Genomic DNA, 15,887 nt, shown 5'->3' with positions numbered 1-15,887 from the left:
ATAAGGGATTCTTTGCCTTAAAAGGAAGGAAAGTTGATCTCTAACAAAGGAAAACAATATCTGATCACAAAATAGGTACCATGCGCCTTGGCTTTAACTTCCTATGAGGGTTCATAGATGTCTAACTTGTGTGCAGCCCCTCAAACGTTTAATTGCCTGAGTCTCCAACAATGGAGACAGAGGCCTATTTATTTTGCTTCACTAAACTACAGTGGCTAAAGAGAAGGAAAGGGGAAGAGGAAAGACTGAAACATTTCAATCACTGATACTAGGAAGAAGTGATATCCAGAGATCAGATATAACCTGGACAATGGTGAAAGCAAAACAGAAACCTTGGGCTTCCCTGGTGGCGCAGTGGTTAAGAATCCTCCTGCCAATGCAGGGGACGTGAGTTCGAGCCCTGATCCGGGAAGATCCCACATGCCTCGGAGCAACTAAGCCCACGCACCACAACTACTGAGCCTGCGCACCACAACTACTGAAGCCCATGTGCCTAGAGCCTGTGCTCCGCAACAAGAGAAGCCACTGCAATGAGAAGCCTACACACCACAACGAAGAGTAGCTCCCCGTTCGCCGCAGCTAGAGAAAGCCCACGCGCAGCAACGAAGACCAAATGCAGCCAAAAATAAATAAATAAAATAAATTTATTAAAAACAAAACAGAAACCTCAGGACAGTTGGGGGCTTTCTGGAAAGAACCAGGGGATATGTCCCATCCCCAGGTAAAAGAAGAACCAGGATCCCTGCACATAAAGTGAACTTGTTCTCTGAGAGTAGAGGGCAAGATCCTGGCTAAGTCTGGGCTGCAATTGCCTTCTGACAAAGAGCAGAGCTTCTGGCTACAATTTGTTCTGGGGTCTGGAAGAAGCTTGTTTGAGTGGAACCCGAATGCATGGCAACTTTCCAAATTGCAAAGCAGTGGAAGAAAAGTCCTCTGTGCCCCCCAGAGCACAAACTTCCCTGCAATTCCTGCTTTTTTTATTTCACAGGCTAGAAAGGCTAATGTAGAGTCTGCTTTGAATGGTTCGACAGCAACAAAGACAGATCTGGTGCCATGTCTTAGAATGGTTGGGAAGATGAATACCCAGTGAGATACTATTTTTTGGGCCCTCTTAATCTATAAAAATAATCACAGAAACAGCCATAGTCTGCTGAGTGTTGTAAGGCAAAAGAAATCTTTGCAATATATCTTTCAAGTTGTGTACTTCCTGTACCTTTCCCAGATTTCACTGTTAGACTGAAGCTTCCTCCCAAGACTTGACTTCCTGAATTATTTTTGGAATGGAAAAAGTCATTTTTTCATATTTTAAGAGCACCCTGAAATGGCTCAGCCTTTTTCACATTCTCACTGTTTCACATTCCTAGCCTGGCTCCCTGCCTGTTACAGTGGGGCTCTCCTGGCTTCCAATCCAGCAGTGCCTTACAGGCTGGACTTTAAAAAGTGACTCAGAAGGACTTCCCTGTTGGTCTAGTGGTTAAGAATCCACCTTCCAATGCAGGGGATGCGGGTTTGATCCCTGGTCAGTGAACTAAGATCCCACGTTCTGCAAGGCTACTGAGCCTGCGCGCTGTGGATTCTGCACGCCACAACTAGAGAGAAGCATGCATGCCACAACGAAAGATCCTACATGCTGCAACGAAGATCCTGCGTGCCACAACTAAGACCCGACGCAGCCAAATAAATAAATAAATAGTGACCCAGAAAGGCTGGCTCCGGTGGGGGGTGGACAGAGGGGACAACTGCAGTCAGAAGTGAATCATATTGCCTTAAAGAGCATCAGCCTTAATTTTTTATATTTCCTTTCCTTTTTTAAAAAAATTTATTTATTTTATTTATTTATTTATTTTTGGCCGCATCGTGTCTTTGTTGCTGCACGTGGGCAGCCATCAGGGGCTACTCTTCAGTGCGGTGCGCAGGCTTCTCATTGCGGTGGCATCTGTTCTTGTGGAGCATGGCCTCTAGGCGCGCGGGCTTCAGTAGTTGTGGCTCGCAGGCCCTAGAGCACAGGCTCAGTAGTTGTGTTGCACGGGCTTAGTTGCTCCGCAGCATGTGGGATCTTCCCGGACCAGGGCTCGAACCCATGTCCCCTGCATTGGCAGGCGGCTTCTTAACCACTGTGCCACCAGGGAAGCCCTATTTCCTTTCCTTTTAATCATTATTTCATTTACTTACATACATAGTTTCCCACATAAGCAAATACATATCCATTGCAGAAAACTAAAAAATACAAATAATTAAAACAACATAGTGTGAAGGAGTAGCTACTGTTACATTTGTTTTGATGTAGAACTTTTCGGACTTTTTCCCCTGAAATATATTTTTATTGGGTTCATAATATAATATTTTTTTTCATAATATAATATTATTTATAACCTACCCTTGTCATAGAATACAATGAACATCTTCCAGATCAATAAATACAGAACTACACAATCATTTTGAATGGCTATCTACTATTCCATTATGTGTTCAGAAAGTAATTTTGCTTCCCATTTTATCCAGAGCCCAGCCAAGGTCTGACTCAATATATATTGTTAATTGAACAAATGAATTTAGCCAAAGGATTCAAGGTATTTAATTGGCCCATTTTTTTTTTTTCCATTTTCTCTCTCTCTCTTTTTTAAAAAGACAGTGTTTTTAGAGCAGTTGTAGGTTCACAGCGAAATGAAAAGGAAGGTACAGAGATTTCTGTATACGCACTGCCCCCACACATGCACAGCCTCATCTATTATCAACATTCCTCACCAGAGTGGTACATTTGTTACAATGGCTGAACCTACATTGACGCATCATAATCACCTTAAATCCATAGTTTGCATTATGGTTCACTATTGGTTTTATACATTCTATGGGTTTGGATACATGTATAATGACATGTATCTATTATCATGGTAAACAGAGTAGTTTCACATCCCTAAAGAACCTCTGTGCTCTGCCTATTCATCCCTCCCCCACTCCCAAACCCTGGCAAACACTGATCTTTTTACTGTCTCCATAGTTTTGCCTTTCCCAGAATGTCATCTAGTTGGAATCATGCAGTATAAATATATCTTAAAAATTGTACTCGTCCGAACACTTGGGAATCAATCGCTACCTGGCAACATTATGTGTGGAGAAAGTAAAGGATGTCTAGCTGTAATAACAATTATCTTACATACATACACATTTTTATTTATACACATGATCTCACTTGAGCCTCATAATGACTCTATGAGAGGCAAAAATGGAGACCAAGAGAGGTATTCCAGCAGCAAGTGGCAGAACCTGGACTTGTCTATAGGTAATTATGTATATATGTGAAGCTGTTATCAAACTCAGGTTTGGCTGCTCACTGCTCAAAAGCCAGTACTTGAGAAACTAGAGTTGGTTGGAAAGGGAAATTTTGCTTTATTCAGGAGGCGGGCAACCTGGGGAGAAGGTGGACCTGTGTCCCAGAACCAACTCCAAAGATTCTGCTAGGCCATGAAAGTTTTTATTTTTTTTATAAAGGTTTTCTTTTTTTAAAAAATTATTATTTATTTATTTATTTGGCTGTGTTGGGTCCTCATTGCTGCCTGTGGGCTTTCTCTAGTTGTGGCAGGCGGGGTCTACTCTTGGTTGCAGTGCTCGGGCTTCTCATTGTGGTGGCTTCTCTTGTTGCGGAGCACGGGCTCTAGGCACTCGGGCTTCAGTAGTTGTGGCACACGGACTCAGTAGCTGTGGCTCGCGGGCTCTAGAGAGCAGGCTCAGTAGTTGTGGTGCACGGGTTAGTTGCTCCAAGGCACGTGGGATCTTCCCGGACCAGGGCTCGAACCCATGTCCCCTGCATTGACAGGCAGATTTTTAACCACTGCACCACCAGGGAAGTCCCTAGGCCGTGAAAGTTTTTAAAGAGAAAAACAGGAAATAATCTCAGTTCATCATTAAGGTAGGGGGTCAGATTCTTTGTCACTTTCCGCTGTGTGCAGACTCCCCATAATCTTCCTTTAGATGCTATCTTTTTTTTTTTTTTGGCCGTGCCATGTGGATGCGGGATCTTAGTTTCATGACTAGAGATCTTAAATCCCAGACCAGGGATCAAACCCGTGCTCCCTGCAGTGGAAGCGTGGAGTCTTAACCACTGGACTGCCAGTGAAGTCCCCTTTTAGATGCTATCTTGTTCATGTAGTTTGCTTGCAGGATTACTGAAGGGAAGGCTGGGGAAAAGATCTAGTCATCTGTTCATTATTCTTCATTTCTACTTCTTTTTTCTTTTTTTTTTTTTAATTTTATTTATTTATTTATTTATTTATGGCTGTGTTAGGTCTTTTCTGTGCAAGGGCTTTCTCTAGTTGCGGCAAGTGGAGGCCATCTTCATCACGGTGCGCGGGCCTCTCACTATCGCGGCCTCTCTTGTTGGGAGCACAGGCTCCAGACGCGCAGGCTCAGTAGTTGTGGCTCACGGGCCTAGTTGCTCCACGGCACGTGGGATCTTCCTGGACCAGGTCTCGAACCCATGTCCCCTGCAGTGGCAGGCAGATTCTCAACCACTGCGCCACCAGGGAAGCCCCATTTCTACTTCTTTAACCTAAGAAAAGAGTCAATAGGTTAGGCAAGGCATTGTGTGATCAAAAGACTTAAAAGGTATGTTTGGGCTGGAGGCTAGTTAAGCATGGGGGGCACCTGGTGTAAAGGTTAGTTAAAATATAGTTTTGCTAAAGTGACAAGACAAAAAGCCTCCTGCAAAGAGTTGCTTCCTGCACAGAGTTGCTTCCTGCAGACAGTTGCTTACAAAGCTAGACAGTAAATGTGCCGAGATAGAGAGGAGGAGGTGGGAATTGATTGGGTAAGTAGACATATCTGAATGTATGTGGAGACATGTGTGGACCAGCAAATAGATGAGGATATGCAAACATTTGTCCCATAATCATGACCTCTTGTCTGTCTGTAACTTAGGTCTCAGGATGTGGCTGTGTTTGAACTTGAGCTCAGAACACTGGGTTCTGTCTCAGTAAACTTTACTGTTCAGCAATAAATCAAAACCCCATTGCCTCCTCTTATCAGTCACCTAGTTACCTGGATTCCAGGAAAACCAATCCCAATGCTAGGAATTAGCTCTAGCACTTGGCATCAGTGGCAGATAATGATATATAAATAACTTTGTATTTTGTGTAATTGTTCTTATGTGCTGTCTACAAAATAAAATTGCTCTTGCTAAGATCAATAAAGATCTTCTGGTTGTCCAATCCAGTGGTCACTTTTCAGTGCTTTCCTTCCTGACCCTATCTATGTCATTAACAGTCTTGATCATTCTCTCCCTGAATCTTTTCTCCATGCTTCCCTTGACATCATTCCATTCTGACTTTCTTCCCACCTGTCTGGACACATTCCTACTCTCTTTCTGCCTGTCCTTTGGCCACTGTATGGCAGACATTACTGTTGCCTAACCAACAGTTTTCTCCTCTTGTTCCTTTCTGATGAATCTTGATTTTGTCCAAGATATCCTCCCTTCTCTGAGTGGCAATGCTTTTCCCAAGAGTTAAGCCCAGACCTCTGAGATAAAACCTGATTAGTATAAACCACTGGTTCTCAAAGTGTGGTCCCAGGACCAGCAGCAGCAGTCTCACCTGAAGAGTTCCAATCATCAAAAATTCAAATTCTCAATATTCAATATCCTGTGATAAACCATAATGGAAAAGAATATTAAAAAGAAGTTTATACACACACACACATCTGAATCACTTTGCTATACAACAGAAATTAATACAACATTGTAAATCAACTATAATTCAATAAAATTTTTTAAAACTTCAGATTCTCAGAGCTCACGCTAGACCTACTGACCCAGAAGCTCTGGGGATAGGGCCCAGCTCTCCAGGTGATGCTGATACAGGTTCAAATCTGAGAACTGCTGGTCCAAGTCAATCACGATGAGTGGTGTTGTTCCTCTTCCTAGTGATGGTATCAGGCATGCACATATGATGAACTTTTTGCTAATGAGACATGAAAGCAAGTCTGCTGGGGGAGGGGTCTTGGAAAGATTTCTTTGCTTCTAAAAGAGGTAAAAGGAAAAGATGCTCCCTCTTCATCTGAAAGACACTGTTGTGCTGGATGTGATGCCTGGGAGTGCTATAGCCAGGCTGGACCATGAAGAGAGCAGCCTAAAGGTAGCAGCAGGTTGAGAATAGCAGAGCAGAAAGATGGACAGGGAATGTTATGAGTTGAATTGTGTCCCCCCTAAAAGATATATTGAAGTCCTTACCCCCAGTACCCCAGAATGTGACCATATTTGAAAATAGGGTTGTTGCATATATAATCAGTTAAGGTCATACTGGAGTAGTGTGGTTCCTAAATCCAGTATGACTGGTGTCCTTGTAGGATGAAAGACACAAAGAAGATGGCCATGTAACAATGGAAGCAAAGATTGGAGTCTGTCCTACAGGTTTCAGAGGGAGCATGGCCCTGCTGACAACTTGATTTTGGACTACTAGCCTCCAGAACTGTGAGACAATAAAATTCCTTTTTTTTTTGCAGTACGCGGGCCTCTCACTGTTGTGACCTCTCCCGTTGCGGAGCACAGGCTCCGGACGCGCAGGCTCAGCAGCCATGGCTTACTGGCCCAGCCGCTCCACGGCATGTGGGATCTTCCCGGACCAGGTCACGAACCCGTGTCCCCTGCATCGTCAGGCAGACTCTCAACCACTGCGCCACCAGGGAAGCCCTAGAACATTTACAGTTTTAAGTTTTACATGTAGTTCTATTCCATTTCAAGTTGAGTTTTGTATATAGTGGTAAAACACTATTTCTAACTGAAAAATAATACTTATACACCATCCTGAGCTAAGAAGGGGGAAGTGGTCTGGGGCTTCAAAGGAGAGGAAGACAATTCACAGGAAGATGAGAAGAGCAAATGTCTGGTAAACAAAGCTTGTCATGCCACACAGGTAAGTCTTTCTGATATAAAAAATGATCTCTCTCTTTCTGGTACAGGTTCCCTATCTAAATTCTCTTAGGCAGTTAAGGGAGAGGTAAAAAGCTTTTCTTGAGTCTGCTGGGTCTTAATTGCCTTCAACTCAGAACAATCCACATGTGAAAGTAGCACATTTTGGGGTGGTTTTCTGCTACCCCCTCAACTTTTTACACAAGCCCTCACAGTAACCAGAGTCAGGTGACTCTTTTCTTTGGGAAGGCTGTGTGTGTGTGAGCTTAATTGCCGAAGTGGGAAAACAGAATGTTGGAACACAATCCCAACCCTTGGCAATTTTGTATAGCATGTTTCAATTGCCAGTTCACATGTAACCACTCCTTACCTGACAAATTGCTTGACTTGCTAAATGAATGCTTCATTTCACTTACCACAAAGAGGAAATAAACGGTGGCCATGAGCAGAGGTAACATTTTACATCAAACGGAAATTACAAAAACCTCTTCTATGGAGTTATAGGCATCCTCAGCAAGGTTTTATTTATTGAAACATATTTCTATTTTTTTTGTTGGTTTCTTGGCTTTTTTGGTTTCTGTTTTTATTCCTTCTGATGATGGAATTAATATATGCATAAAAGGATTAAAATTTAAAAAAATTTTTTTTAAATTAAAAAAATTAGGGCTTCCCTGGTGGCGCAGTGGCTGAGAGTCCGCCTGCCGATGCAGGGGACGTGGGTTCGTGCCCTGGTCCGGGAGGATCCCACGTGCCGCAGATCGGCTGGGCCCGTGAGCCGTGCGCTCTGGGCCTGCGCATCCAGAGCCTGTGCTCTGCGACAGGAGAGGCCAAGACAGTGAGAGGCCCGCATACAGCAAAAAAAAAAAAAAAAATTAAACATATTAATTTATTAATTAACTTATTTTTGGCTGTGTTAGGTCTTCATTGCTGTGCATGGACTTTCTCTAGTTGTGGCGAGTGCGGGGGCTACTCTTCATTGTGGTGCGTGGGCTTCTCATTGTGGTGGCTTCTCTTGTTGCGGAGCATGGGCTCTGGGTGCGCGGGCTTCAGTAGTTGTGGCATGCGGGCTCAGCAGTTGTGGCTCAGGGGCTCTAGAACGCAGGCTCAGTAGTTGTGGCACACGGGCTTAGTTGCTCTGAGGCCTGTGGGATTTTCCCAGACAAGGGCTCTCACCTGTTTCCCCTGCATTGGCAGGTGCATTCTTAACCACTGCGCCACCAGGGAAGTCCCAAAAGGATTTTAAAAGATTAGAACATTTGATTTTTTTAATTAAAAAAATTATTTTTTTTGCAAGGAACCCGTGGCTGATTTCATCTAATTCATGCAGCCTGTACCACTCCTGAATTACATACTGTGCTCACTTTCCCCAAGGAATCAGCCTGTGTAGGACTCAAAGTGTGGCCTTAAGATACTGGGTTAGCCAGCCAAGCCTAGGGTTTCGACGCCCCTTGATAAAGAGCTCTTCTGGGCCAAGCGACCAGGACATGCCTGTCATAGAAGGGGCCTCAAACTTTCTCATTACAGCCTCAGTCCTGCCCGGGAACTACAGTGCCACCTCTGCCTCTCCCAGGGTGTAGCACAGCTCTCCTAGCGTCTGGAATTTCTCAGAGAGGTCCTGAAACTCCAGGACCGGGAGGCCTGGTTGAAAGGACAGCATCTTTCCCTGGTAGCAGGACCAACTACATAATTTACAGACCCAGTACAAAATGAAACAAATTCTTAAGAATTTACAAATTCCTCCTCAACAAATTGTTAAGAATTGCAAGACAGCAACAGCAGAATATTCAGCCAAGTGCAGGACCTTTCTGACCTTGGTTCTCTTGGTTCTCTCTTCACACACCTGTGAAGCTGGCCCAGCCACAACTGTGAGCCTTTCTACGTGTACTTTATTTTATTTTTATTATTATTATTATTTTAATTTTTGGTCACACCACACAGCTTGTGGGAATCTTAGTTCCCCGACCAGGGATCGAACCCGGGTCCCCTTCAGTGGAAGCATGGAGTCTTATCCACTGGACAGCCAGGGAAGTCCCTTTATGTGTGCTTTAAACACATCATTTATTTAATGTTCTTAACCCCATTTTAATGATGAAGACTGAGAGGTTAAGTAACTTTCCCAAGGTCATGCAGTTAGGAAGCGATTTGAGTCTGGATTCACACTCTGCTTCTAAACTGGAAAGCGCCATCTCTGTTTCCAGGGCAAAGGGTAGACAATCTTCACATTTAACAAAGTCCATTGTTGGTAAACAATGCCTTCTTGTTCTGGAAGGACCGGATGGAATCTTCCCTGATAAGCCTGGACTGCCCACAGTCAGGAAGAACTGCCTAAAGCTACTGCCTCTAATACTATAAAACTGTTTGAAAAGGCTTAAAAACCCTTTCTGCCACTCCGACCTCCCTTACTTTCGTAGCCTTCATCAGTCACAGCTGAGCGGCTTCCTGGTGCTTGTTTGTATTCTCCTCCACCCCTCCTCCCAAGAAAAATAGCTCTAGGGTGTTTTAAAGCCTTTACTTAGGACAGCTTCACTCCACCCCGCCTCCAGACTGCCTGACCTTCTCCCTCCCGCTGAGCAACCCTCCACCGACATCTTCCTTCACTAGAGCTCTGGGTCCCCCGAAGCACCCCACCTTGGGCCTGCCCTGGAAAAGCGTCCAGGCTTACAGAGACAAAGGTGGGGTGGGGGAGTGGGAGGTGGGAGAGGGGGCTCCTAAAAGCTCACTTCAGAGATGACTCTGGCAGCCCCCCAAGGGAGTTCTTCCACTCCTCTGTGAGCCATCAGGGGCTGAATGGTAAGGAAGAGAGCACTGAGTCCCCAGGTTGAGGACGTCAAGGACAAGGGGAGGGAGGCCACGGAGACCAGGAGCACCCCGCCCCGGGAAGGCCACTGTCTCCAGTTTGGAGTTGATGACTGACATCCTCTGACTTATCTCAGGTTTTTCATTAAAAAAAAAAAATCAGGGACTTGCCTGGTGGTCCAGTGGTTAAGACTCCGCACATCCACTGCAGGGTGCGTGGGTTCAATCCCTGGATGGGGAACTAAGGTTCCTGCATGCCATAAATAAATTTAAAAAATTTTTTAAAAATCACTTTTTAATTTTCACAGTGGATTTTAAGGTGGCAGAACTTTTTACAGGTTCTGTTATGAAGGCACTATAACAACTCACAATACTTTTCAGATTAAAGTAACCAAACTGAGTTTACCTTATTGAAGAAAAGTCTGAACACATTCATATTCACTATTTTTATTTTTGGTTTTATATCAATATTACATCCCCTGCTGGTCCTGAATTCTTACTATCATTTGTCTCTGTCCAGTCATAATTAAAATGCAGTAAAGGAGGGAGACCCTAGCCAGAAGACACGTGAACTGATGGAATAAAATCTGCCCCGCCACAGAAACCCAAGACTGATGCTGTTGCAGCAAAAATAGAAATGAAGTTTTCCCTCTCCTAAGAACAAAGAAAATGAAGGGAACAGTGAACAGGCTAGAAAAGAAACATAACCTGGCCTGAAAGAGTTAATCACTCCTAGTTTTATTTTAACTGTTACTAATCTGTAGTGTCTGTAACTAGATTTGTACTTCACAAAGCTAACCTATCACTCTTTAACATTGTGTGAATTACATCCTGCACTCCCTTGTAGCAAATCACCCCTTGTAGCTGTTTGCATTTCAGAAAGGAGGTCGAAGGTTGATAACCCAGAGACTAATGGACCAAATTACCGGGTTGCCTGACGCCAGCAGTGACTGTTTTGAAATAATGCAAGAAGAATGCAAGACCTTCACCATTTTGATCCTTATCACTCACTTCGACTGAGAACTCCCCTTAAAAGAATCCCTGTAATTCCCTAGGGAAGGGAGGCACAGTTCTTGAGGCAGTAGCCTACTGTGTCTTTCTTTTGCCTGGCAAAGAAAATAAAAAAGCCTATTTATCTTTTTAAATAAATTTATTGATTGATTTTTTAATTAATAAATTTATTTATTTATTTTTGGCTGCATTGGGTGTTCGTTGCTGCGCACGGGCTTTCTCTAGTTGCATCGAGCGGGGGCTACTCTTCATTGCAGAGCACGGGCTTCTCGTTGTGGTGGCTTCTCTTGTTGCGGAGCACGGGCTCTAGGTGTGCGGGCTTCAGTAGTTGTGGCACGTGAGCTCAGTAGTTGTGGCTCGCGGGCTCTAGAGCACAGGCTTAGTAGTTGTGGCACACGGGCTTAGTTGCACTGTGGCACGTGGGATCTTCCCAGAAAAGGGCTTGAACCCGTTTTCCCTGCATTGGCGATGGATTCTGAACCACTGCGCCACCAGAAAAGTCCCCTCTCTATTTCTTATCTTCCAAATCTCTGTCTCTATATTTTTATTCGGCATCAGTGCACAGGGAGCCAAGATTTTTGCAACAATGCAAAGAATTTCTTGTGGAAGCTGCTTTCTGCTTCGTGCTCCTGCTTCACGGTATTGATTAGTGCACAACACTCTCCTGAGTTTGTGAATACGCACAGCAAAATGTTCTTGACCTCTTCAATGTTGTTATATACCTGTCAACTGAAAAAAAATGCACAACCTAAAAGTCGAGAGTTGTTTTATTCGGTGGACATACTGAGAACTTAAACGTGGGAGACAGGCTCTCAGACAGCTCTCAAGGACAGTTCCTAAGAGGTAAGGGAGGAGCCAGGATTTATAGTTTTTGCAACAAAGACCAGGTAGTGGGAATATCAAAAGACTGCTGTTAATTAAAGAAAAACAGACATCTCAAGTTAAGGAATTTAGTGCTTTTCTATGTATGGGAAGATGCAAAGTCTGGCTCATTGAAATCATTCCTTTGATATGCACCTCAGCTATCTGGGGCCAGTATCCTATGTCTTCTCATCCTGAGTCTCCTCTGGTGCACTATCGGGGGTGGCTGTAATGTGGTGGTTTGATGGCTGCAACATCCTGTTTACTGATATGGTAGTGGCATTCTTAGTTCACACTATTAGCCACCACCATGGTTTGAGGTTGGAGGACAACAGGACAAATTTCGATAGAGAAGTGGGTGCTTTCGGGGTATGACTGCTGGCTCTGCTGTGCTGATGACATGGACTAACACCTCAAACCTCCACAGGCATCTGAAACCTCAAATGGCAGCACATCATCTTCCTTAATGAGCAGGATTTATTTATGGCAAAGTTCCAGGTCAGAAAGCCCAAGATTTAGCACCATTCTCCTAAATTTGCACCCTTCACTAATCCTGGTGACCCCCTTGAGTTTGTGTGTGGGGTAGGGGGATATTTCAGACTTACAGGGACCTAGTACTTTATCCACGATGAATTCCTGAGATTCATCACTGTTAGTGGGGGTGGGTGCCATTATTGCCACCGTTGACTAACAAAAAATGCACAACCTAAAAGTTGAAGTTGAGTGTTATGTTTTATTCGGTGGACAAAACTGAGGACTTAAGACCAGGACACAGCATCTCAGATAAATCTGAGAGACTGCTCCGAAAAGGCAGGGGCAGAGCCAGGATGTTAGAGTTTTTGCAACAAAGACCAGGTAGTTGGAACATTAAAAGAGTGCTGTTAATTAAAGAAACCCAGATATCTCAAGTTAAGGAATTTAGCATTTTTCTATGTATGGGAAGATGCAAGAGTCTGGGGTCACTGAAATCATTCCTTTGATATGCACCTCAGCTACCTGGGGCCAGTATCCTGTGTCTTCTCATCCTGAATTTCCTCAAGGTGCACCATGGGGTGGGGGGTAGGGGGGCTGCAGTGTCTGATGATTTGATGGTGGGCATTATTTTTCTATCCTGAGTTCCCTCAGGGCTCACGGCTGGGGCACCTGTAATGTGATGGCTTGATGGCTGCAACATCCTTTGTTTACTAATATGACAGGCAATATTTTTCATTCACACCACCTTTTCCTGGTCATTGACTACTCAACATCACCCAGACATGACCTCCTCCTTTTTTCTAAAAGGGAACCTTTAAATTAAAGTTTACCCTGAATTAATCAATTCAGTAAACCTTCCCCTAATAGGGTACAAGTAATGTACCCCAATCCATAGCCTTCTTTCCTTTGGCTTGCCTGAATAATGAGGAAGGCTTAAATTCTACTTAAATGGCCTTTTCAACAGTCTTTTTAGTCATAAAATAGTCATGCTACAAAAAGTAGCATGTACATAGCCTTAATAATATTAGAATTTATATTATTTTTAATGTCTGTTTAGAAGTACTATAACTTATTTGTATAAATTCTCTTATCAATGATGTTCAGATTGCTTTATACTCATAAAATCTCTGGGCTGAATATCTCTTCATGTCCATTGAAGGGGACCAGAGTATGCCACCCCCAAATATGCCACTTTGGCATAAGAATTATTTTGAGTTGAAAGAATATGAGAAACAGCAAATGCAGGAAGGGCTCTGTGCCCTCCTCCTTTTTACCTAAAAGCAGGACAAATTTCCTGTGAGTGTTATGGAGCAATGGCTCCTGTGTCCATGGCACAGAAAGCCAAACTCTGACAGAGGGTGTTTACAGCAAAGTAAGGGGTTATTGCAGGGCGCCAAGCAAGGGAGTGGGAAACAAGTCTCAGATCCAGTCCATCTTGGTCTCTGAGTTGGGGGTGTTTTTAAAGGGAAGAACAAAGAAGCTGGGATTAATTATCATCTGGGATTAATTATCATCTTGGGACATTTCTATGACATTTTGTAATCATATTTTGGGGAGACAAGATATTTCTGGGTTACAATTCTCTGGCCAGGGGGTTCATGGCTCAGGGGCCTATTAGCTCATCTTGCCCTGGAGAAACAACCTGAGTTTGTATGTTAATGATGATATTTACAACAGCAATTTTTGTACATCAACTATGTTATCTACATATCTACATCAACTATGTTATCTACAACTATGTTATCTACAACAGTTTAGTCATCTGACTCTGGTTGATTAGCATTCAGTTAGCAAAAGATTGTGGTCAAAGGGGACAAAAGAGGGATAGAGGTCAGAAGGGACAAGAAAGGGAATAAAGTTTTGGATAGAGAGATTAATCATAAACTTGGTAAAGGGAACCCACTGTTGGGGGGCTCAGTTTCATGAGAAAGGCACCCTCCCCATACTAGGAGGTGGGGAGCTAACGCTGAGGTGAATATTCACAGACAAATATAACTTCAGCAATCCTTATCTTCCATTAGTTTCCCTCACATATTTACCTTCATGTAATTTACTGCCCTGAGAAGCTCAAACCCCTTTTGTCTCATCACATCTCCAAAAAATATCACTATTTGTTAAAAATAGTACATAAGCTCTCAGGCCTAATGGCTTCTTTGGGGTTTTCATGTCATTTCTGTGAGGCCTCTCCTATCCATATGAAATAAACCTTTTTCTGTTGTTAATCTGTCATGTGTCAGTTTAATTTGTAGGGCCTCAGTCAATAAACCTAAGAGATTAGAGGAAAATGTTTTTTCTTCCCTTATACCATCTTTGTCCACATAACCAATTATTTCCTTGGACTGAAAATGTCTGTCACGTTTGACATTGATACTTATTGCCAAGTGTACAAAGATTGTAGACATGTTCATGCCTACTATCAAAGTATGTTTAAGCATTCTAATGTGCCTAATTGTTTTCTTAGACCCAAATCCCACTGCCTCATGAAGTCTTCTACTCCCACGCACCAGCATCTCTTTCCCTTTTGTGCAATCCTTTCCACCTAGGGTCTGCAGCACTTTGTAGCTGAGCATTTCACTGTTTTCTTGAAAAAAAATTATTATTATTTTTTTTGGCCAAGGGACTTGGCTTGCAGGATCCCAGTTCCCCAACCAGGGATCAAACCTGGGCCCCGGCAGTGAAAGCGCCCAGTACTAACCACTAGGCTGCCAGGGAATTCCCACCGTTAATTCATCAAAAAAAAAAAAAAAATTCCAGCTTGTATTTGTGCCTGGTCCTACGCAAGTCAGTGGAAATACAAATATTAATTAGACCAAATTGCCACCTTCCAGGAGCTCACACTCCAGTGGGCATCTAAACCTTGTTGTTAAATGCATATTGTGAGTAGCTGTTGGGGTGGGATGTGGGGTGGGATTAAAAAAATGGATATAATTATTCTCCTGTTAACAATCTGACAGAACAGCACCGGCACAGTAAATGGTGTCTGTTTATGAGTCCCTGGGACTAATAATGACAGGTGCTCCAATTTACACTCCCCACCCTCCCAAGCATGGGAATGTAATTACAAAAGCAGAGTAAGTTTCCCAACTAAAAGTACCACTGCTTACTCATCCCAGCAGCTAGAGCATTTGGCCCACCTAGAAGGCACTCAGGAAATATCTGTTGAATGTTGGAGAAATTAATAAATGCATGGATGGATGAAGACAGCTTACTATAAGCAAGGAAAAACTGCAATTTTAAGTATTTACAATCTCCCCACGCTTAAAGAGGGCAGATCCTCCTGAAGTTGCCTTTGTTTTGATGATGGGGTGGGGAAGCACTTGGGAGAAACTGATAGGGATGAAAGGTCCTCTATTACAACAGGAAAGAAAAATCCGGGGAGACAGCTAGGAAGGGGGGAGGAGGAGTTCTTGACAAGAGCAGAGCATGGTTTGGAGAGGAAAGGGGAGATGTGGTAGCTACTAAAAAGAGCAGGCGGGGAGAAATATGTTTTAAGACTTTTAGCAGATCTATTGTGTTATTTGTGATCTTCCCAAGAAGACATCAGTAAAAACAATGTACTCTTCTGCGTCTGGTCAGGACTTGTCTTTTTTTTTGTGGTACGCGGGCCTCTCACTGTTGTGGCCTCTCCTGCTGCAGAGCACAGGCTCCGGACGCGCAGGCTCAGCGGCCATGTCTCACGGGCCCAGCTGCTCCGCGGCATGTGGCATCTTCCCGGACCGGGGCACGAGCCCGTGTCCCCTGCATCAGCAGGCAGACTCCCAACCACTGGGTCACCAGGGAAGCCCAGGACTTGTCTTTTGCATGTGGGAAGGTATCAAGCCGGGCCCAGCGTGAGAGCAGGGACAGT

Source organism: Phocoena sinus, chromosome 11, assembly GCF_008692025.1.
Source record: "Phocoena sinus isolate mPhoSin1 chromosome 11, mPhoSin1.pri, whole genome shotgun sequence".
NCBI classification, from domain to species: domain Eukaryota; kingdom Metazoa; phylum Chordata; class Mammalia; order Artiodactyla; family Phocoenidae; genus Phocoena; species Phocoena sinus.
Note: the sequence above shows the minus strand (reverse complement) of the source record.